General features: G+C 41.5%; 1 long non-coding RNA gene across 1 annotated transcript in view; it reads right to left on the bottom strand.

Moving 5' to 3' along the window:
• The window catches only part of LOC134728452 (uncharacterized), a 617,625-nt gene extending 601,802 nt beyond the window's left edge, over positions 1 to 15,823 (bottom strand). Inside the window, exon 1 of the long non-coding RNA XR_010108867.1 lies at positions 15,581 to 15,823. This is a non-coding gene — a long non-coding RNA (uncharacterized LOC134728452). The remainder of the gene's footprint in view (positions 1 to 15,580) is intronic.
• Positions 15,824 to 19,806: the final 3,983 nt, after the last annotated feature.

Consider the following 19,806-nt stretch of genomic DNA (forward strand, 5'->3'; position numbering starts at 1 on the left):
CTTTTTTCTAGGAAGCAGTTATAAAAACTGGTTCAACATTTCTAAAGGTCAATTTGACAATATGTATCAAAATCATTACCTTTGAACCAAAACTTCCATTTTCTGAAATTAATCCAAAGTAAATAATCATGAAAATGCAAGAAGAGTTAAGTAGAAGAAAGTCCATTCCAGTATTGTTTATAATAGTAAAAATTAAAAATAACATAGATATTCAATAATAGGGATTGGTTAAATAAATTACGATGCATACATGAAATAGAACACTAGGCTGTTATTAAAACTATCCAACTATCAAATGATTCAGAAACATATCTATACTGTTAAATTGAAAAATAGGATTATTAAAAGTAGTATGTGTGCATATGTAAATATATGCAAAATAGCTACCAAAAAAATTTACTTCTAAATGGGAACTCTCTTTAATGTGATTGTAATTATTTTACCTAGAGTGTTTACAGTGAACACATTAAGTATGAAAGCCATGTTTTTAACACTGGAAAGAGAACTTTCTAAGCACTAGCTTCACTGCTCCAACTGTGCTCAATTGTTCTGTTACTCAATCTGGGTTTATTGTACCCTACTTCCTCACTGATGGAACATAGGAGGGAAGCCACAGCCTGCCATTTTACCTGCTAGTAAGAGGCAAGAGCCCTAGGGAGGAGACTTACTGGTAGCTGGCCACTAAGTGTGAAAAGCCTTTATCATTCAAGTTGCTATACTTAGCGTTTCATTTTGCCTCTCAACCATTGGAGCAGTAACAACCCCTCTACATTAACTCCCTGGCTGAGGCTAAAACTCAACCAACATGGAGCCCCCATGTCCTTTTCTTCTCTGTCAATGGTCCCCTATCAGAAATATCCTGCCATGGAAACATTCATCCATCTAGCCTGACTTCCATTCTAATAAATGCTTAATCTACTGGTTACAATTTTTCCATAACCTTAGGCTCCTATAGCAGGGAAAATCTATATTACATCTTTAGCAGTATCCATTTGGGGCTCTTAAACAGATAGCATCTTTTTTCTTCCCTGGTAAATTTGTTCAAAATGTTGGAACTCAATAAACAGTTTTTAAACACAGGAAATCATTGTTTTCTCATTGAAAGTTACTCTATTTCCAAATTAAGACATAGTTCTTACGCCTCTATTCTTAAAATTAAAAAAAAATTTAAGGTCATAAAAATAAGTTGGACATTGTACAAAGCAGTTTAAGGATGTTTCATCAATGCCTTCTGGGATCCTCTCATTTCGGGCAAATCACTCCCATTTGTACAGTTTGACTGTATAATTCTATACATTCATTCAACAATCATTTGTTGAATGTTGAATGCCTACTAATGGCCAGGGACACCCCTTCCACCCAAGTCCTGCAGGTACAAATATGAATAGGCACAAATACTATCTGAGGTGCCCACGGATTAGTCAGGAACATACTGACATGTAAGCAAGCAATGTAATCCAATGGATGAGTACAATAATGGAAGTGTGTACAAGGTGTTATGGGGACAACTAAATATTCACTTAATATTCACTAATAAAGAGTTTCTCAAGTGAGGTTTTACTTCAGGTGTCAGTAGGTGATGCACAATAAAAAAAATTTTTTTCTTTATGCCCTGAACAGATTAGGCTAAAGAGTTAAACATGCTTCTGTGCTGTAAGACTTAACAGAGCTTTTCATATCTAATGTTCATTGTGAATTTCCAAGGATGTTCCTGAAGATAGGGTGCACAGCATTTCCCAAACTTATTCGACCACAGAAATCTTTCTTCACAGATCATCTTGATCAGAACTTTAGATTTTACAAAGTGCTTTTCTATGGTATGCAATTTTCTGTGCCCAAGACTGCAAACATCTTATGAGGAAGAACTGGAACTGTTTTTCAGGTCAGGGAATGGGAACGTATCTTACTCATCTTGTATCTCCAGAGTCCAGCACAGTGTTCAACACATAAAAGATGCTCAATAAATGGCTGACAAATTCACAACTGAGTGCATAGTGTCATTTGCACCACCACAACCTGGGGGAATAGTTCACGCATGGATTATCCTCATTTCACAGAAGAGAGTATGAAGGCCAGGGACATTAAGTGACCCAGCCGAGATCTTAGAATGAGCTAGTGGTACAACAAAGACTGGAAACAGGATCCCCTCCCAGGTCCAGTGCCCCTCTTCTATTTGTATGACTATACAACCCTCGCATTTCCTAGCTAGTCATAATTTCAGATATTCTGTTCCACTTTTAAACCAGGTCAGGTAACATTCCAGTTTTTCATTTGGAAAAAATTGTAGGTAGGGAGACTATTTATGTTTTACAGACATAAAAAAGATGACTATCTACCTAATAAATATAGGAACCTGAAACACATACATGATATAAGTGAAATTCACGTAACATTGAGTATAAGTGATTAAACATTAGTGTCCTTGAGCTACAGTAGCTTATTTTGGAAGACAGGGGTGTTTGCAATGATGAGAAGATCTGATTTCGGTTAAGATTTTATGCAAGAAGAGCCACAGCCTGGCAAAGAGGCTGGAAGGTTTCTTCCACATAAACAACACCCAGAAAGAGAAGGTGCCCATGAGAGCTAGATGCAGGTCCCTCCCAAATACCACAAATACAAGCACCGTCCAGTTATTTCTCAGCTAACAAGCCTGGTGACACCCTAAGACTGCATGTGAGGAAAGCATATAAACAAAGAAGAGACCAAGATGGAGTCATGAATGTACGGAAGCAAGAAATCACCTGAGCAGTACCAGCTTCAGGGGATTATGACAGGAGGAGCCTCCTAGAAGATACTCCATATCAGACCAGCACTAGGGCTATTTGCTTAGCTACACATGTTGAGGGTTATCACTGGTCCCTTAGTGAGAAGGACAGAGGTGGCCGTCAGAACATTCTCTCTTCTGTAGTCAGAGTCTCACTGAGTTAGAACCCTATCTCTGCTGTGATACTTGGGCCAAGTGACCCTTGTCTATTACATGGGAATAATGATTTTAGCTGCCTCACAGGATTATTGTGGTATACATGAGATAAAAGCATCAAGCATTTACCAGAAGGCCTAGAACACAGTGGATGCTCCATATTTTTACTATAACAAAGTGCTATTTTGATAAATAAATAATTCTAGTATCTTAAAACATAAGACACATTAGGCCATGCAATCATTCTCACTACTGAAGGTAGCTTGGTCATTCTTAATAAATGTATTCATATTCTCCATAAAGCTCCTAGTTCCAGGACCTTTCCAGGAATCAATAAAGAAATTAAAATAAGTTGACACTGTCTAAATGGTACCGTCATCACTGGGGACCCACAATGGGTAGAAACATGGAAGTAGCCTCCTTACAGAATGCTGTCTCAACAAGTCAGCTCTGACTGGGAATACCAAGTAATTAGTACTGGTCCAAACAACCAGGCCCTCAAATAGATCAGGGACAGCGTAGTTGGAGTTTTTTCAACTATGGGCTTTAGCAAAAGACCTCTCTCTGGTAATTCTTCTCAGCAAAGATCATCTTGCTCTTCAAACACAATCACAATATGTGGAATTGTGGCATTTCTAGGGCTAGGATCACTACTCAGGTTTCTTGAGCCACAAGGTTTTGTCTTATGTTAAACACAGTGTTTATTTTAGTTTCCTTATCTAAATAGAAATCCCTGATAAAATAATGTTTTAAAAATAATGAAGGTAACAGGTTGATGAGCATAGCCTTGATCAGTCAGCATATAATTCCAGCTGGGTCTCTTACATCTAAGCCATGTATTGACTAATAAGCACCCTCTCCTGTCACATGCAATGGCCTGCACGCATCACAGAGTTATTTGCAAGTTAATATATATTAAAATCACATATGCCCACACACATTACTTCTGTGCATCGGGGACCTCAAGAGATAATACATCCATCTTCATTTGTGACAGTGTATGCACCCATAGTTCATAAATGGTGATAAATGAATTGTCATGCCGTCCCAATGGCATAACATACTTATCCCCTATTCTTGCCATATTAATACATGTTCATTTCAGCACCAGTCAAATCTTTAAAATGAGGGATCTAACACTTGCCTCCTATTGGTAACCACAGCAGAATGCTAATTTCACCTCTCAACACCCAGTATAATTTGTTTGGTATGCAAATTGTCAGAATAGAGGAACCAAAAAGTAACAATAATTTCAACTAATTATGCCTTTTTGATATGCCCAGACAAATCTAGATGAAAAATACTTACACGGTTTATATTTCAGTAAATCCAAGAATAGGTAGCCATCAGCATCTACCCCACTCTAACACAGGTACCAACTCAACAGAGAAGGGAATCGAGGCAGGCAGAACTGCTCAGGCTGATGAATGTGCCTGTGAACTGTTTATGTTGTTGTTGTTGTTTTGAGACGGAGTTTAGCTCCTGTCGCCCAGGCTGGAGTGCAATGACGTGATCTTGGCTCACTGCAACCTCCGCCTCCTGGGTTCAAGCAATTCTCCTGTCTCAGCCTCCCGAGTAGCTGGGATTACAGGTACCCACCACCACGCCCAGCTAATTTTTGTATTTTTAGTAGAGACGGGGTTTTGCCATGTTGGCCAGGCTGGTCTCGAACTCCTGACCTCAGGTAGTCCACCTCTCCTCGGCCTCCCAGTGAACTGTTTTTAAAACAGCCTAATTGGTGTGTTTATCACTTTAGCATCTGCCTCATACTAAGTGGTTATTCACTAATAATTGTCATCCTTGCCTTATTTTTTATAGTCAGCTCTCTATTTTGGGAGTGCTAATGGTGGTTTGGAACTTAACCCTGTCCAGGGCCTTTCAAGAGTATGTAATACCTTTTGGCCTTTATTTTTTGAGATGGAGTTTCGCTCTTGTTGCCCAGGCTGGAGTGCAATGGCACAATCTCAGCTCACTGCAACCTCCGCCTCCTGGGTTCAAGCCATTCTCCTGCCTCAGCCCCTCAAGTAGCTGGGATTACAGGCATGCACCACCATGCCCTGCTAATTTTGTATTTTTAGTAGAGACGGGGTTTCTCCATGTAGGCCAGGCTGGTCTCAAACTCCTGATCTCAAGTGATCCGCCCGCCTCCACCTCCCAAAGTGGTCGCAGGCGTGAGCCACCATGCCCGGCCCTTTCAGCCATTTCACAACCTTTCGGCACCTGCACGCAGTGATGGCAGCAAAAGGAGATAAAACCTGGGGTCACTGAATCACAAGGCTGAAAGGGAACTTAGACATCATGGGCTCCATGCTGCCTGCCCACAGTCTCCCCCACTTCTCTTTCCACTCTCTCTACCTCCCTCCCTCATGTCCCAGCCTCACCCTCCCTTCTATCCCTCAAAGCTTTCAGTCTGTTTAGCTAGTAAAATAATATTTAGGACTAAAGATATAAAACAAATGGCTAAAATGAGGAGTTGCATTAATAGTGAATCTTGTGAACTAATTCTCATGAAGAAAGATGACCCAGCACTAATTAGTTGTTTCCAAAATTTTCTGATTATGCATCCTATGGGAAAAAAAAAAATTAAAGCACACACTATATACAGAATTTCATATATATAAGACTGTCCTAAAACATGGTATACATTTAAACAGATACCAAAAGGAGATAAAAGTAGGAATAGAGCCTGTAATCCCAGCACTTTGAGAAGCCGAGGTGGGCGGATCACAAGGTCAGGAGATTTAGACCATCCTGGCTAACACGGTGAAACCCCGTCTGTACTAAAAATACAAAACATTAGCCAGGCATGGTGGCACGCACCTGTATTCCCAGCTACTCAGGAGGCTGAGGCAGGAGAATCATTTGAACCTGGGAGGCAGAAGTTGCAGTGAGCCGAGATCGCTCCACTGCACTCCAGCCTGGGCGACAGAGCGAGACTCCGCCTCAAAAAAAAAAAAAAAAAAGTAGAAATAGAAATTTTATTTTTTTTCTTTTCACAAGCACCCAGCTTGGAGAACACAGACCCTTATGAGCCACTCACTTTCATGAGTGTCTCCCAGATTCGGGATGGTTCAGTTTGCCACTTCAGGTGACATCCTTGTGATGGTGTCTTGTGAAGGAGAACTTTGGACACACTCCTCTGTCAGAGTGCTACAGACCCTGCAACACATCTTTTCTTAATCCTTTGCTTACTGGGGGTTTGCATTTCAAAGCAATGTTCTGTTTTTGGTGAGCATAGAAGCAACACTTAGGAAACATGAGTCAAACCTTCTGAAACTACATTCACATTAAAAAACGAATGCTTTCTCTCAATCACCTCTCTATGTGGGACTAACAGGTGGCCCTGGGAAGCAGCCAGGACCAAATAAAGCCTTCCATCAAAACCAAACAAAGAACAGGTGAGGCTTCTCGAAGGTGTGGTCTCCAGGGTTGCTGAATGCACAACTCTCCGAGAAAAGAACGCTGGAGGAAAACACCGAACTGACAAAGTCGGTGATTTATAATCTCTCATTCCCATAAAATGACTCTCGTTATTCTTGGGAGCTTCGACTCTGAAGCGAGCTGTAATGGGCCACTGGGCTAAAAATGAAGTGCAGATTTATTTCTATAATCACCACCAGTCAAACCCTTCCCTGGGAAATCACTAACTTGGTTTTTAAAGTGCTGGGATACCTTTAGAACGCTTGAGATTTATCTTTGGGATTGAGTGCTTGTGTTGCTCTGGGAAATTCTAATTGAGTTGTAGATGCCTCCATCAGTGGACTGGGGAGTTTTGGAAAGACAACAGAGAAGTAGGGCTTCACTTCCCTTTCACACTCAGTTCTGAGAAAATTCCTATGTCAAAGAGATGGTAAGTAAACAGCAACTACAAATACATCAAATACTGGGCTGAGAGACTCCCTGATCCAGCTGCTATCCAGAAGGCCAAATAAGTTTAACCTCAAAGAAAATTTAAATTCTGAAATTGAATTTGACTCATGACAGTTTCCTACATTCACAGCTCTTGGCCATCGACAAGCTGAAGGTGGGGTGCTTCCCTTGCTGTGCAAAGAATCGTTGGACCTAGAAAATATTCTGATATACTCATATAGCTATAAATCTCCAAAGTTAAAAGATACTTACAAAAAAAGTAAAACAACTAAATAAATAAGAACCACAGGATCCTTAGTGTAATTCGAGCTCACAGCACATTATATAACACTGCCCTTACTCCGGCACTCAGGTGATCAAGCAGCCACTGGGGTTCTCACTAATGCCTCTTGGCAGATGTCTTAACTCATAATAAGTTCATTTACTGCCTGCATGCATGCAGTGTCCTTTCCCTGACTTTGCTTCATCTTTAATGAACCTTCCCAATTTTCAACTTCATATGATAGTGAAGGGAACTCCAGGCAGTCTCCAGAACTGAAAACTACAAGTCTCTGCTGTGGACTTACCATTATATTCAGAGCGGAATCCAAAAATCAAAGAATTTTAGAACTGGAAGGAATATGGGGGCACATTTACACCCACTTTTTCACAAAAACTTTGAGGCCCAGTAGGAAAAAGTCAGTTGCCCAAGGTCACCCAAATGATCAGTGGCACTGTTGGGAATAAAATCTGGTTCTTCCAGCTCTGCCATAACTCCTTAAAACACTTTAAAGGATTAAAGACCCTGAGGAATGAGAGAAAAAAAACATGTCTTTGCTGTGAATGGGTCAAAGGTCCGAGCAGGTCAGAAACTGTTCCCACCATCTAGAGCTTTAGCCCATAACAAGACAAGACTGCCAGAATTTGCTCTACCATGGCCTCTTCTCTAACTGGCCAATTAATTTTTTAAATGATTTATGATGATTCTCAAAGAAAATGCTTTTCCTGCAAGAGGAATTAATATGCTGAACTTAAAATATTTTCACTAATTCCTAAAGGTCAAAATGGGATTGTGCAGAAACATTAATCAGAGGGCCCAAGAGAATAGGAATACATTGGACAAACAGTGTAAAGCTCTAATCAAAATATTGAGAAGGGCGCAGTTTGTTGCTTATGCAACTGCAAACTGGAGCAAGGACATTCTCCCTTAAATCTAGACCATGGAACCAATGATGACTAGCAAATAACCATATTTCAATGGCTCCAAAGGCCCTTAAGAGAAAATCCAAAGTCAGTTATTAATGCAGTAAAGCTCTCCCTCCTCATCAATTTTTACCATTGTTTTTTTCTGTCCATCCACCCCGACCTACTTTCAGTCCCTCAGACCTGCCATTCCTCTAGAGCTGCCCACTTACTGCTTCTCCTGCTTAGAATACTTCTCCCCTGACTACCCCAGCCACTCCCTTTCATATGGATGGATCCTATTCATCCTTTAGGTCTCCTTAAACGCACATCCTCTAATGTAGTGAGGTCACATTGCTCACCCCAATTCGTCATACTTCACTGTATTCACACACTTTTTTTGGATGACTTTGAAATTTCTTCCAATAATGAGTTAGAGAATATTTCCCCAGACTTTACATTTGAGTTCAGCCCCATGACTTTCTTTAACCAATAGATTGAGGCAGAAGTAACAATGTCCCAGTTCTGAGCCTAAGTCTTAAGAGGTCTCACGTATTTCCACTTGCCTTCTTTGATTCTGCCATAGCCATGAGAACATACTTGAGCTAAACTGCTGATCCCAGGAGGAATATAAAATCATCTAGAGTAGAACCATCCAGGCAAGCTTCATCAGCCAAGCCTAGACCAGATCAGCTGTTCCCCCGATGACCATGGACACATGAGTGAGTCCAGAGAAGATCTGCAAAGCTGCTTGGCCTAGGCCACCCAACCTGCAGATACCTGAGAAATTACAAATGATTGCTGTTTCAAGCCTTTGAATCTGGGGCTGACTTATTACACAGCAAGAATACTTTTTCCCATCATAGAAGTCATTACACCTTATTAAAATCCTTGGATTAATTTCCTTTCTCTTGAGGATTGCCTATTCCAATACAATTAAAACTGTGCCTACCTGGCTCCCCATATTATTTCAAGTTTTAGTACAGTTTATTGGTACACAGTGGAAACCCATTAAATAAGTGGTTGTTGAATGAATACCTTATGTTTGTGAAACATTTTCTTTAGAGTCTCTCTCTAGCCTTGATAGCAAACTGCCCACCTACAGTTTTCAAAGCCCTCCCACACTTGGTACAGCATTTTAACCTGACAACAATCAGCAAAGTAGATTATGCTTATTTGATCACGTGCTAGACAAAATGCTTGTGAATACAAGGTGCTTTTTTGCTCATCTCATTGTTTAAACTCATTGTGGTTTTATAGTCAGTACTAAACAGATGGATGAGCATTTCCAAATAAAGCTTATTCTTACATTTGGCATCAGATTCTCTGTTCCTCCAAATCTCTCCAACCTGTATAAATTACATTCAAAGTCAGTCTTTGAATACATGCAAACCTGTTAGGAATTAAGATCCCGTCCTGCTGTAAATGATTGTTGGAAACCTGAATACGGGAGTGAAAATTGCACTTACATAGTCATCAAAGAGCCCCGTGTCATGCACCTGTTTCTTCATGGTGCTTTGGAAAAAGGGGAGACACAGGGAATTTAACAATCCCTTTTGCCTTTATATCACATTCCAACTCTTCACTTGCACTGAACATTCATAATTCTAAGAGTTTAGCATTGTCAAGGACTCAGCTAGCATGAACTAAGAGAAAACGGAGATTTGATTCATTTACTCCATTTTTTTTTTTTTTACTTTTTATTATTGTGGCAACAATATGAGTGTACATAATGCTACTGGACTGTACTTTCATTTGACCCATCTTTGCCACTCTAGGATCACCAAATCCTTCATCTCTATGGCATTTAAGGTAAGAGATTTTCTTACCTTCACCTCTATGCCATTTAAGGTAAGAGATTACTTTTGAGAGGAACAGTGCCTATCTCCCTGGTGGACAACCACACTTTCTTTTCTTCCATAGTCTCCACTCAACAGTCTGCCCCCCACAGGAGAGGGGAGTGAACGAAAAGTAGCCTTTGTGCTAGAACAACCAATCAACCATGAAGAATAAAACCCTCTGGATACAACCACCAGGACAAAATGTGTGCTGAAGAGAAAAATCATGACCAGATTATTCCATCAGCCAGCACTCTTCTTAAGAGATCAACACATCCTTAGCACTTGTTGAAAGAGGAGGCCTAGTTTCTGAAAATTATTGTCTCAAGGCTTAGAATCTTACCAAAAAAATAAATAAATAACTTCTTAGAATATACATGTGGGGCTAAAGAGGAAAGAAACACTCCATCTCCTGGAGAAATGTCAGCCGCTCTAGAACAGCCTGGTCTGGTTCTGCTAGTAAATGGCCATTGAGATCACAAAAAGCTTCATGAACTGGGAACAAATTTGCCCCACATGCTCAGTGCTCACCAACAGGGAAGGGGGTGCTTCCGCATTTGGGGTGTTGCAGATTCACCTTTGGCAACTTAGAATGAGTCTTAGAAATCATTCAGATTCTATTGCATTAAACATGACATCTATATTTTAAACAAGACCCCTGGTAGTTCAGATGGAGGTGGTCGGTGGACACTTTAGAAACATCTGTATCCCTGTCTTGGAAGCAAAACAAACTAGATGCAAAAGGAAACATCCCCTCCCTGAGGCTCCCCGTGATACTTATGTGGAACCCGGAAATAATAATGACATGTGTGTCCTAGCATGAGCATGAGAATTAGACAACACATGCAACAACTCAGAAATTTGCCTGGCCAATTGAAGGCACCTAATAAATGTCGGCTATTATTATTATGTGGCCTTTTATGCATGGTTGATTCCTGAGGCACAAACAAGCCATCAACTTCTTCCAACCCTTCACGTGAGAAGGTAAAAACCTTGACTTCAATTGAGGTCTGTTTTTCTCGGTAGATTAAATGCCTTTCTTCCCTCCTTTACCTTGTGAACTCCTTGTGGATCTTGTCAAGATTCTTTTCCAAACAATGCCTCTTCCAAGGAGTGTCCTCACCTTCCACAGGGCCAGCTCCTACCCTCTCAGAGGTGACCAGTGCACTCACACATACCTCCTTTTCAGGGCCTGTTACGTGGCGCTAGAACACTTTGCAGACTTGCCTCCCCACCTGATTGTGACTGGCTCAGAGTAGAGTTAATTATTTCTCTAAATAAATCCTTCTGGTTATCTACTCATACCTCTCAGTCACCCAGTACAGCACCTGGGACCCACAGGCGTTTAGAAAATGTTTGGGGGAACAGTGAAGGAATAGAAAAGGAAATAGACTAAAAGATTGGACGTGACCAACGTAGGGTCTCAGCGTCTGGGTGATGAGGCTGGTTAAGAGCAGGGCTCCAGAGCCAGGCTACCTGAGCTTGGATCTAGACTCCACCTCTTACTAGCTGGGTGACTTTGGACAACTTAGTCACATCTCTGAGCCTCAATTTCCTCATTTGTAAAATGAGATAAAAACCTCTGCTACCCTCATGTGAGGCTTATGTGAGGGACATATGTGAGGGTTAAACAAAATAAATAGGAATTATGTGCACATAGGTAAGTGTTCAATAAATGTTAATAACTGTTGTTGTTGCTAATGGTGTAAGTTACAGGCTTTGGAGTCAGACAGGCTTGCATTTAAATCCACATTCTACCACTTACTAGTTTGTATGACCTTGGGAAAGTTTGTTACATTACATTTTGTAAACATCAGCTTCCTCATCTATAATATGACAATAATATCTGTATCAAGAAAATAATACACTTTAAAAAATGGCTAGCAGCCTGATGCCTGACACCCACCAAGTGCTTATGAAGAGTCATTATCATCAAGGCAGTCACCACAAAAAGGGCAAACCGAGGCAGGGACTGAGAATGGAATCCAGACAGAACGTAGACCAGTGTCATGAGATCCGGCCAAAGAAATAGTGTCCTGGGTCTGTTGAAAGAGGCCTGGTTGCCTTCTACTCTGCTTAATGCTTGTGGACAAGAACGTGTAGGGACTGCCACCTCCCAGAGCAAGGCAGGACTCTTCGAGGACCCGCGATCCTGCCCCGTACCCCAGATTGGGCATCCTCTGCACTCACACAGCTGTGTTTCCACCATGTTGTTCTCAACTTAAATGTATCTGTTTGGGTGTCAGTGTCATGCCTCACATCCTTGAGGATGCATGCCTCACACCCACTGCCAGGAGTATTTACGGAACCCAATAATGTTCCTTAATAATAAGGAACCCAATCATGTTCATGGACTTGGCCTGGACACTTGAAAGGCACGGATAGAAGACATGTTGACATAAAAGAGTCTGAATCCCAACACAGGTTCTTCAGCCCTCAATTTAATTCTGATGTCTACATGTGCTTGTGTCATTTATTTTGCTTTAAGAATTTTGAAATTATCTCCCCCACAGTTACCAAGTAAATAGGTTTCAACTCCTCAACCTTAGACTGCATAAGATTTCTGAGGTTCACAAACCTAAGGGAAAAGTCAAATTTCCTTCTGTTCTCTCCTCATCTCCACCCCTTGCTCCCCAAACACAAGTTTCTAAAAAGTCTTTCTGATGGCAAATCAGCTGCTTAAAAGTGTTATTTTTTAATAAAGTTTTCAAGTCAATCTTCCCCCAAGAAGATGGGGGAAAGAAAGCAAACACATTGTTTCACCATCATATATACATACACACCAAGAAAACTTAGTTCCTGTTAGTGAAGTCTATCTCTGTGTGTTTGCGAAAACTCAATTTGCAGCTGGGGAAAGTGGTATTTATTTGAAGGAGCTTATTGCTGAAAGTGAATCATAAATCTGCTGGCTGTTGAGACTTCAAGGCAGAAGAACAGAGGCAATTATTAGTCTGAATGTTCCACTGACGATATGAAATCTTTGTCTTTCAAAGCATTTGTTTAAGTAAGAAAAAGTTTGCCCAGGCTGCAGAACGTTCTATTGTGGGAAATGAAACTTCTGAAACCTCCAAAGCTTATTTATATATTTGCTAGGCTTCTCTCTGCCAACTTTCTCCTCTCCCAGAGCGTCCGTTAATGCTAAGAAAAGCCTCCGAAAAGCACACATTATAAGCAGAGAAAAATCTTAATGAATGTAATATATTTGGCAAATCTGTTTTATCTGAGGAGATTTCCTTCCTCTCTTCATCACTCATCTCTTTTGTTTCTTCTTTTTTTAATGTTGTTCCCCTTGATTTGTCCTTCTTCCCATGGAATTCATTTTTCTCTCGTCCCAAAAATAAAAAATAGAATCCCAAACAATATCGTGACTTTCATTCTCTTGCCATTATGTTCTGTCTCTTCCTACCTAATTTTCTTCCTTAGAAGAGGGAGCCTTAAGAGCACAGTGTTAACTTCCCCTCTCTAGCCTAACCAGAGGAGACATATCCAGTGCAAAAGCCAGCTCCCAACTATGCACAGTTAAGCTGTACACTTTATAGGTGGGCCTTGGCCAAGGAACATGGCAAGCTCGCCTCCCCTGTCACTCAGCATGCTCCTCCCCTCAGCTGGTGTGTACTCAATAAGTACTAAGCCATCTTAGGGCCGGGCGCAGTGGCTTATGCCTGTAATCCCAGCACTCTGGGAGGCCGAGGTGGGTAGATCACTTCAGGCCAGGAGTTCAAGACCAGACTGGCCAACATGGAGAAACCTCATCTCTACTAAAAATACAAAAATGAGCCCGGTGTGGTGGCACATGCTTGTAATCCCAGCTACTCAGGATGCTGAGACATGAGAATTGCTTGAACCTGGGAGGTGGAGGTTGCATTGAGCCAAGATCACACCACTGCACTCCAGCCTGGGTGACAGAGTGAGAATCCATCTCAAAAAAAAAAAAAAAAAGTTACTAAGCCATCTTAATATAGACCTGAACACCCCAACATCAACTGTCAGCCATAGAAAGCAAACATTTACTCATATAAAGCATTCCAAATCCAAATTCAAAAGATTTGGAGTTATCTGGACAATTTCCCCCTGACACTAGTAAGCTTAAGTGACAGCAGAATGTGTTTGTATATCTTTGTACACAATTTGATTCACCTTTCTATTGCAGCTGTGCAACCTAAAAATACAGCTGTGACCTGAGATTCTCTTAACACCTTACTAATCAGAGCATAGTACCCAGGCCAGCAGCAGCAACATCACCTGGGGAGCCCTAGCCAGGTGGGCTTGTTAATAAAATCAGAAATTTTATTTTAACAAGATCTCCAGGTGGCTTGCTTGCACATCAGGGTCTGAGAAGCTCAGTTAACACTAAGCATAAAAGTGGCACCTGGAGGTTGGGTTTGAGAAGTGAGGAGCTGCACCTGCTAAGCCTGCTGCTTCTGCTTTGTCAACCCTCTGCAGGGTGGTTGGTACCTCTCAGGTGTCGCCATGCTCCCCATCCCCTTCCCTGACTCTAGTTGTTGTCACCTCTCCATCTGTTGGCTACACCAGACTACTAGGGTCTTGGTCTTGGTAACTGCAGGTGACACTAGTGTATGGGCCAGCCGTGCTCTTTCCTCCCTGCTGGGTCTGCCTGTACCTGTGTGAGCTGTTATCACAGAGACTGATAACTTGACATTTACAGTTTCTTTCCCAGAGAGGAACACAAGACATTTCATGAAAGCTGCACATAATCCTCCTCAATCCCCTGTAGAATGGGGAGGGAAAGTGCATTTTAAAATAATCCCATTTTGGTTATCCCACCTCAATGCTATTCTCCCCCCTTCTAGAATAAAAGAAAATAAAAAACTAAAGAGGCATTGCCCCTGAAGAATGTTTGTGTGTGTGTGTGTGTGTGTGTGTGTGTGTGTGTGTGTGTGTGTGTGTGTGTGTATGCGCGCAATAATTCTGAGTTTCAGGAAAGGCTTCTAGGTTGAAGCAACTTCTGAAACAACTCCAGATTCTTCACAGGATTTCTTCTGAATCTCGGATGATAGGCACTTATTTTCCCCACACCTCAAGCCCTGACTGCCCCCCGGAGCCCATATTCCCACGGGCACAAAGGCTGGAGACCGTGTGTAACAAACAGGTCCCTTGAGCTTTGCTTCAGCTTCACCCTAAAACACAAACCCAAGCCACATCTTTAGCTTTTCTGCCAACAATCTCCCCACTCAGGTGTTCTAAGTGCTTCTCCAAAGGCATTCCCATGCATTTTAGTTTTTTTTTTTTCTCTCATCATCCCAAGCAGCCTCCCTTATTAGTTGATTAACTTGGAATTACAACCTCTTTATTTCTTTTCTTTTAGGCACATGAGGACATTGCAGGGCAGGGACAGGCTGGTTCAAAGAGTGAACTTCTCCCAGACAGCAAGGGGTCCAATCAGTTCGCTGTGGTTTTCCCCCTGAGTAACCTAACAGTCCCTGGAGGCCACAGCTCCTCTTCTGGACACCCAGCATCTTGGCCAGCCCAGAGAGGAAAGCAAGGTCTGGAAGCCTCCCAAGGGGTCACATCTCCTGTTGGGTCATTAAGCATCCACACCTCCTCCTAGCGACACCTATAAGTGATGTCAGAGTGTGTACTTCCATACAGGCCTAAGATTTTTTTTAATGCCTTCAAAAACAAAAATAAAGAGATACACTCTTCTCCTACCTCAACATGGCTACAAACACAGTTCCACGTTAGCCTCCTAGAAGGGCAGGAATAAGGGAGGTGAAAATGGAAAAGGTAAGGAGTAGGACTAGACAACTGAATGTCTCACAGAGGTACTCACCATTTGTAGTTCATTGAATGAAGCATCTGGGTCTCCAAAATCCTCTGGCATAGCCTCTTTAAGAACACAACAGTGACTTCCTGAACTCCCCACTGAGCCACCTAACATTCGCAGAGCTCTTCCTGCCTCTTTCTGAAGCCCCCGTCTTACCACCAGATGATAGGAGGGCCTTCTCTCCCTGCCGCCAAAGTGAAAGTTGCCTCTCTGAAATAAAACCTTTCACCTGAGATTCCATTTAATTTAAATCCCGTTAATTCAGCTGATACAGAGATGTGTTACCAACAAGAAGGAATGTCTTTGTTTGACTGAGCCCCAGCAGGGAGGCATAACTTCGACTCTGGCCATGTGGGCGATTTTTCTGTGAGCTTCGGGGGCTTGAAGAAAGAAATTCCAATTTGAATATCTTAAAATTCTTGGAAGGATCTGGCTAGCAATAGGGAGTGCCTTGCTTCCCACAGATTAACTCAAATGGACAATAAGATCAGTCTAAATGGTTCCTATGCATATTTCTGGAATAGTTCAAAATGGAATGTCCTTTTCCACAATGCATGTTTTAACACATTCTTTAAATCTACTAAAGAGAAGAACAAATCCTAAGAATGTACTTCATTTTAGTCTTAATTCATTCCATAGTTAGAAGCTATAAGATTGGATGGCACACAATCTTACGATTATTATTTCAGTTACGTGCAAGAAATATTTGCTGTTTCCACTAAGTGCTTGGAGGCAGCATGTAGGACACCAAAGTGTGAAACTCAATCTGCTACACATGGTTGTAACCCACGTAAAGCCAGGCTGGCCTTTTCTCACCTAGAAGTCAGCCTCAAAGAAATACAGTCAAAAATAGCCAATAAGCAAATTATATCTTTATTGAAATCTATTGAAATTTACCCAAAGAGATCCCACTAATAACACACAGCAAAACTTATTGAAACCATTCCTCCTGCCACTTTCTCTCTACATTAATATCTTATTTGTGCATGTGTGTGTGCATTCAATTGCCACTGCACCTGCCCCCAAAGCCTCTCCTCTCCCTCCTATGCTCCACAAATCTCTCAAACAAGATTTTTTTCTCTGCCTCTCTTCCCCGTGTCTATATCTGTTACTTTTCTCTTGTCCATAGCTCTCTGATATTTTCCATGTAAACCTGGGTGGTCTCTCACAACTTCTCCGAGTCTCTTCAACAGCCACAATCATACACAATTGGCTCTGGAACCCACCTGGCAAGGCTCTCTCCCTAGGAGAGGTCAGAGGAGGGCAGACTGTTTCTCCTCTGCAAGCAGAGGAAGGGAAATACTGTGACTATTTGAATTACAGTCTTTCTCTGCCAGAAAGGAACTATTTAATAAAAATTAATTGAATACTTATTTTTAAATCCTACTTAACATGAACTTTATCATGAAAATGGACATGGGCCCTGTCATCAAAGAGCTTACTCTCTAGATGGGAAGGCAATGACCCAATAATTGAATAATTACTATTATGATGAGTGCTGCAGCCACCAGTAGAGTATGACTCTAATCCAGTTGTCCCCTTAAGATGTCAATTAAAATGGTCAAATACCATTGTGTATCTAGTGGAAAGTCCAGAGCCCTCTTCAAGATTTCTGCAAAATTTCTGCACAGAGGCAGATAGGGGAATGGGACATGCTTTCCTGCCTCTGCTGAATTCTCTCCCATTTCCTGCCTCTGCTGAATGCTTGTTTTGTGCTCCATGCCTTGAGGTCAATCCTTTATCTTCCTGACTTCTCACTCAAGTAACCAGGGAACAAAGCTTGTGATGTGTAGCAAAACTTTCACATTTCTACAAAACTTTTCTAGGTCACTGCCAAAAAGTTACATTTCTGCGTGATACAGCAAATACTTAAAACTACGTATCAGTCATGTCTCATCTTGGAATTCCTTTGGTCATCAACACGTAGGGGATTTCTCACTGGTCTTTCTAGTCTAGCACTCAGTCTTTGACTGTCTTGCTGTTTCTCTGTCTTACACACACACACACACACACACACACACAGAGAGAGAGAGAGAGAGAGAGAGAAAGAGAGGGAGAGAGATTGCCCAAGTCATTTCACATTCCTCTCACCCTATTTTGCACAGAAATTTAGCATTCTACAACCCTTATGTCTAAACTCAGTTCCAAGCCCAACCTTGAATAGCCAACACTTTCGAGTAACCAGATGAGCAAAAGAGCTAGCTGTGTGTTCAAAAGCAAAAAGAACGGCAAACTTATGTCTTTCCTTTAATAGGATCCACCCTCCTATATTAAGTGACTAAAATAATTATACCAACACTGAGAGAGATAAAAGCTATCCCTGTCTGTCCAATAAGAAGATTAGACCAAATACTTTCTAAGACCCACAGACGATATGTTCCAAAAGATCAGGGACAGTGTCTGTCTTGTTCTCTGCTATACCCACTATCTAGCACAGTGCTATCTTTCTCAACAAACAAGTGCTTTTTGAATAATATATTAACATCCTTTTCAGTGCTTACATTCTGGAGTTCTTTAATATTTGCAGTTCTTTTATATTGGTTAGCATTATGTCAGCTATGCATAACTGATGGAACAACTCAAAATGGGTTAAATAATAAGGAAATTAATATAGCACAAAACGCGAAGTCAAAACATTAAGTTGTTCTAGCATTAAAGCAGCAGTTGGTAATATTTTCAATACTCAGGTTCTTTTTGTCTTTCTTCTCTTTTTTTATTCTTTATTTATTTTATTTTTTATTTTATTTTATTTTATTTTTGAGATAGAGTCTCCCTCTGTCACCCAGGCTGGAGTGTAGTGGCGCAATCTCAGCTCACTGCAACCTCTGCCTCCTGGGTTCAAGCGATTCTCCTGCCTCAGCCTCCTGAGTAGCTGCGATTACAGGCATGTGCCACCACACCCAGCTAATTTTTTGTATTTTTAGTAGAGATGAGGTTTCACCGTGTTAGCCAGGATGGTCTCAATCTCCTGACCTCGTGATCCACCCACCTTGGCCTCCCAAAGTGCTGGGATTACAGGCGTGAGCCACTGCGCCCAGCCTGTCTTTCTAATCTACCATCCTCAGTGAGGTCCTCAAGAATATTCCCTCATGACTGCAAATAGTTTTAGCTCTTTCAAATATCATACCCACAAACAACAATGCCCTTTTCCAGGTCCTTCATCATGAGCAAAGATAACTTTCTCAGAAGCCACTTTGTAGACTTTACCTCATCTCACGTTTCACTGGCCAAAATTACATTACATGCTCAGCCCTAAATCAATCAATGGCAAGAGACAAAACCTAAGACTTATCAGGATTCAGCTCTTGGAGCTAAAATTACAAAGTCCTTGAGGAACACAAAGCCCCTGAAGAATTTAGCCACTCTTTTCCTGAACAAAACCTGCGTTCTGTTAGCAAAGATAAAGGAATGAGTATCTGCTAGGTAATCAACAAACAGCATATGCCATAATTATGATCTCATCAAAAAAAGCCATTCCAAATGTGATAAGAATTGTTCTGAATGCAGTACTGATTCCAAGTAAATGAGTGAGCCACTGAGACACAGTATAGAGACTCCTGATTCCAAAGTGGTGGTATACATACAAGCTGGCTTCCATCCTTACCCTCACCCCCTACAGAAAACCAAAACCCAATATGCAGCACTGAGATTATCACCAGTAATATCCCAGAACTCAAACATAAGGATGAGTCCATTTCTGGGGCCGCAGAGAAGTTTAAAACAAAACTCTGAGCAGACAGAAAGAAAATCAGATTCTCATATCCTTCAATCCCCTCCCCAAATTTGCTCCGCACCAAACACATGGAATATGTCCTTTGACTTCTGGTTTCTACACTAGAAAAAGTAAGATAGAGGTGGACAACCAGTTTCTCCACCATCTCGGGCTCTTTGGCAGGAGACCTGTCTATGCCTTAACCCACAGGAAGCACTGTAACTACCTGAAGGGAGACATATCCCTGAGGACAGGCAACAAAAAAGGGGCAAAGTTGGACCACCATCTCCAGCCTTGAAAACTCTGCTCTATAACTCAGCCAAAGGAGACACCAGAGCAGAGTGGCTGTTCAGCAGCACTATGCTGTAGGAAGTATGTTCCATAGGTCCCCTGAAAATGAACCCTTAGCCAGCTTTTCCATACTGCCAGGATATGCTTTTTTGGGGACATTCCACATTCTGAATAGGAAGCACTCTAATTATTTGCTAGAACCAAGACAAACCTGAGCTTTAGGCACCAT

The sequence above is a fragment of the Pan paniscus genome, chromosome 10 (genome assembly GCF_029289425.2).
Source record: "Pan paniscus chromosome 10, NHGRI_mPanPan1-v2.0_pri, whole genome shotgun sequence".
Lineage (NCBI taxonomy): Eukaryota > Metazoa > Chordata > Mammalia > Primates > Hominidae > Pan > Pan paniscus.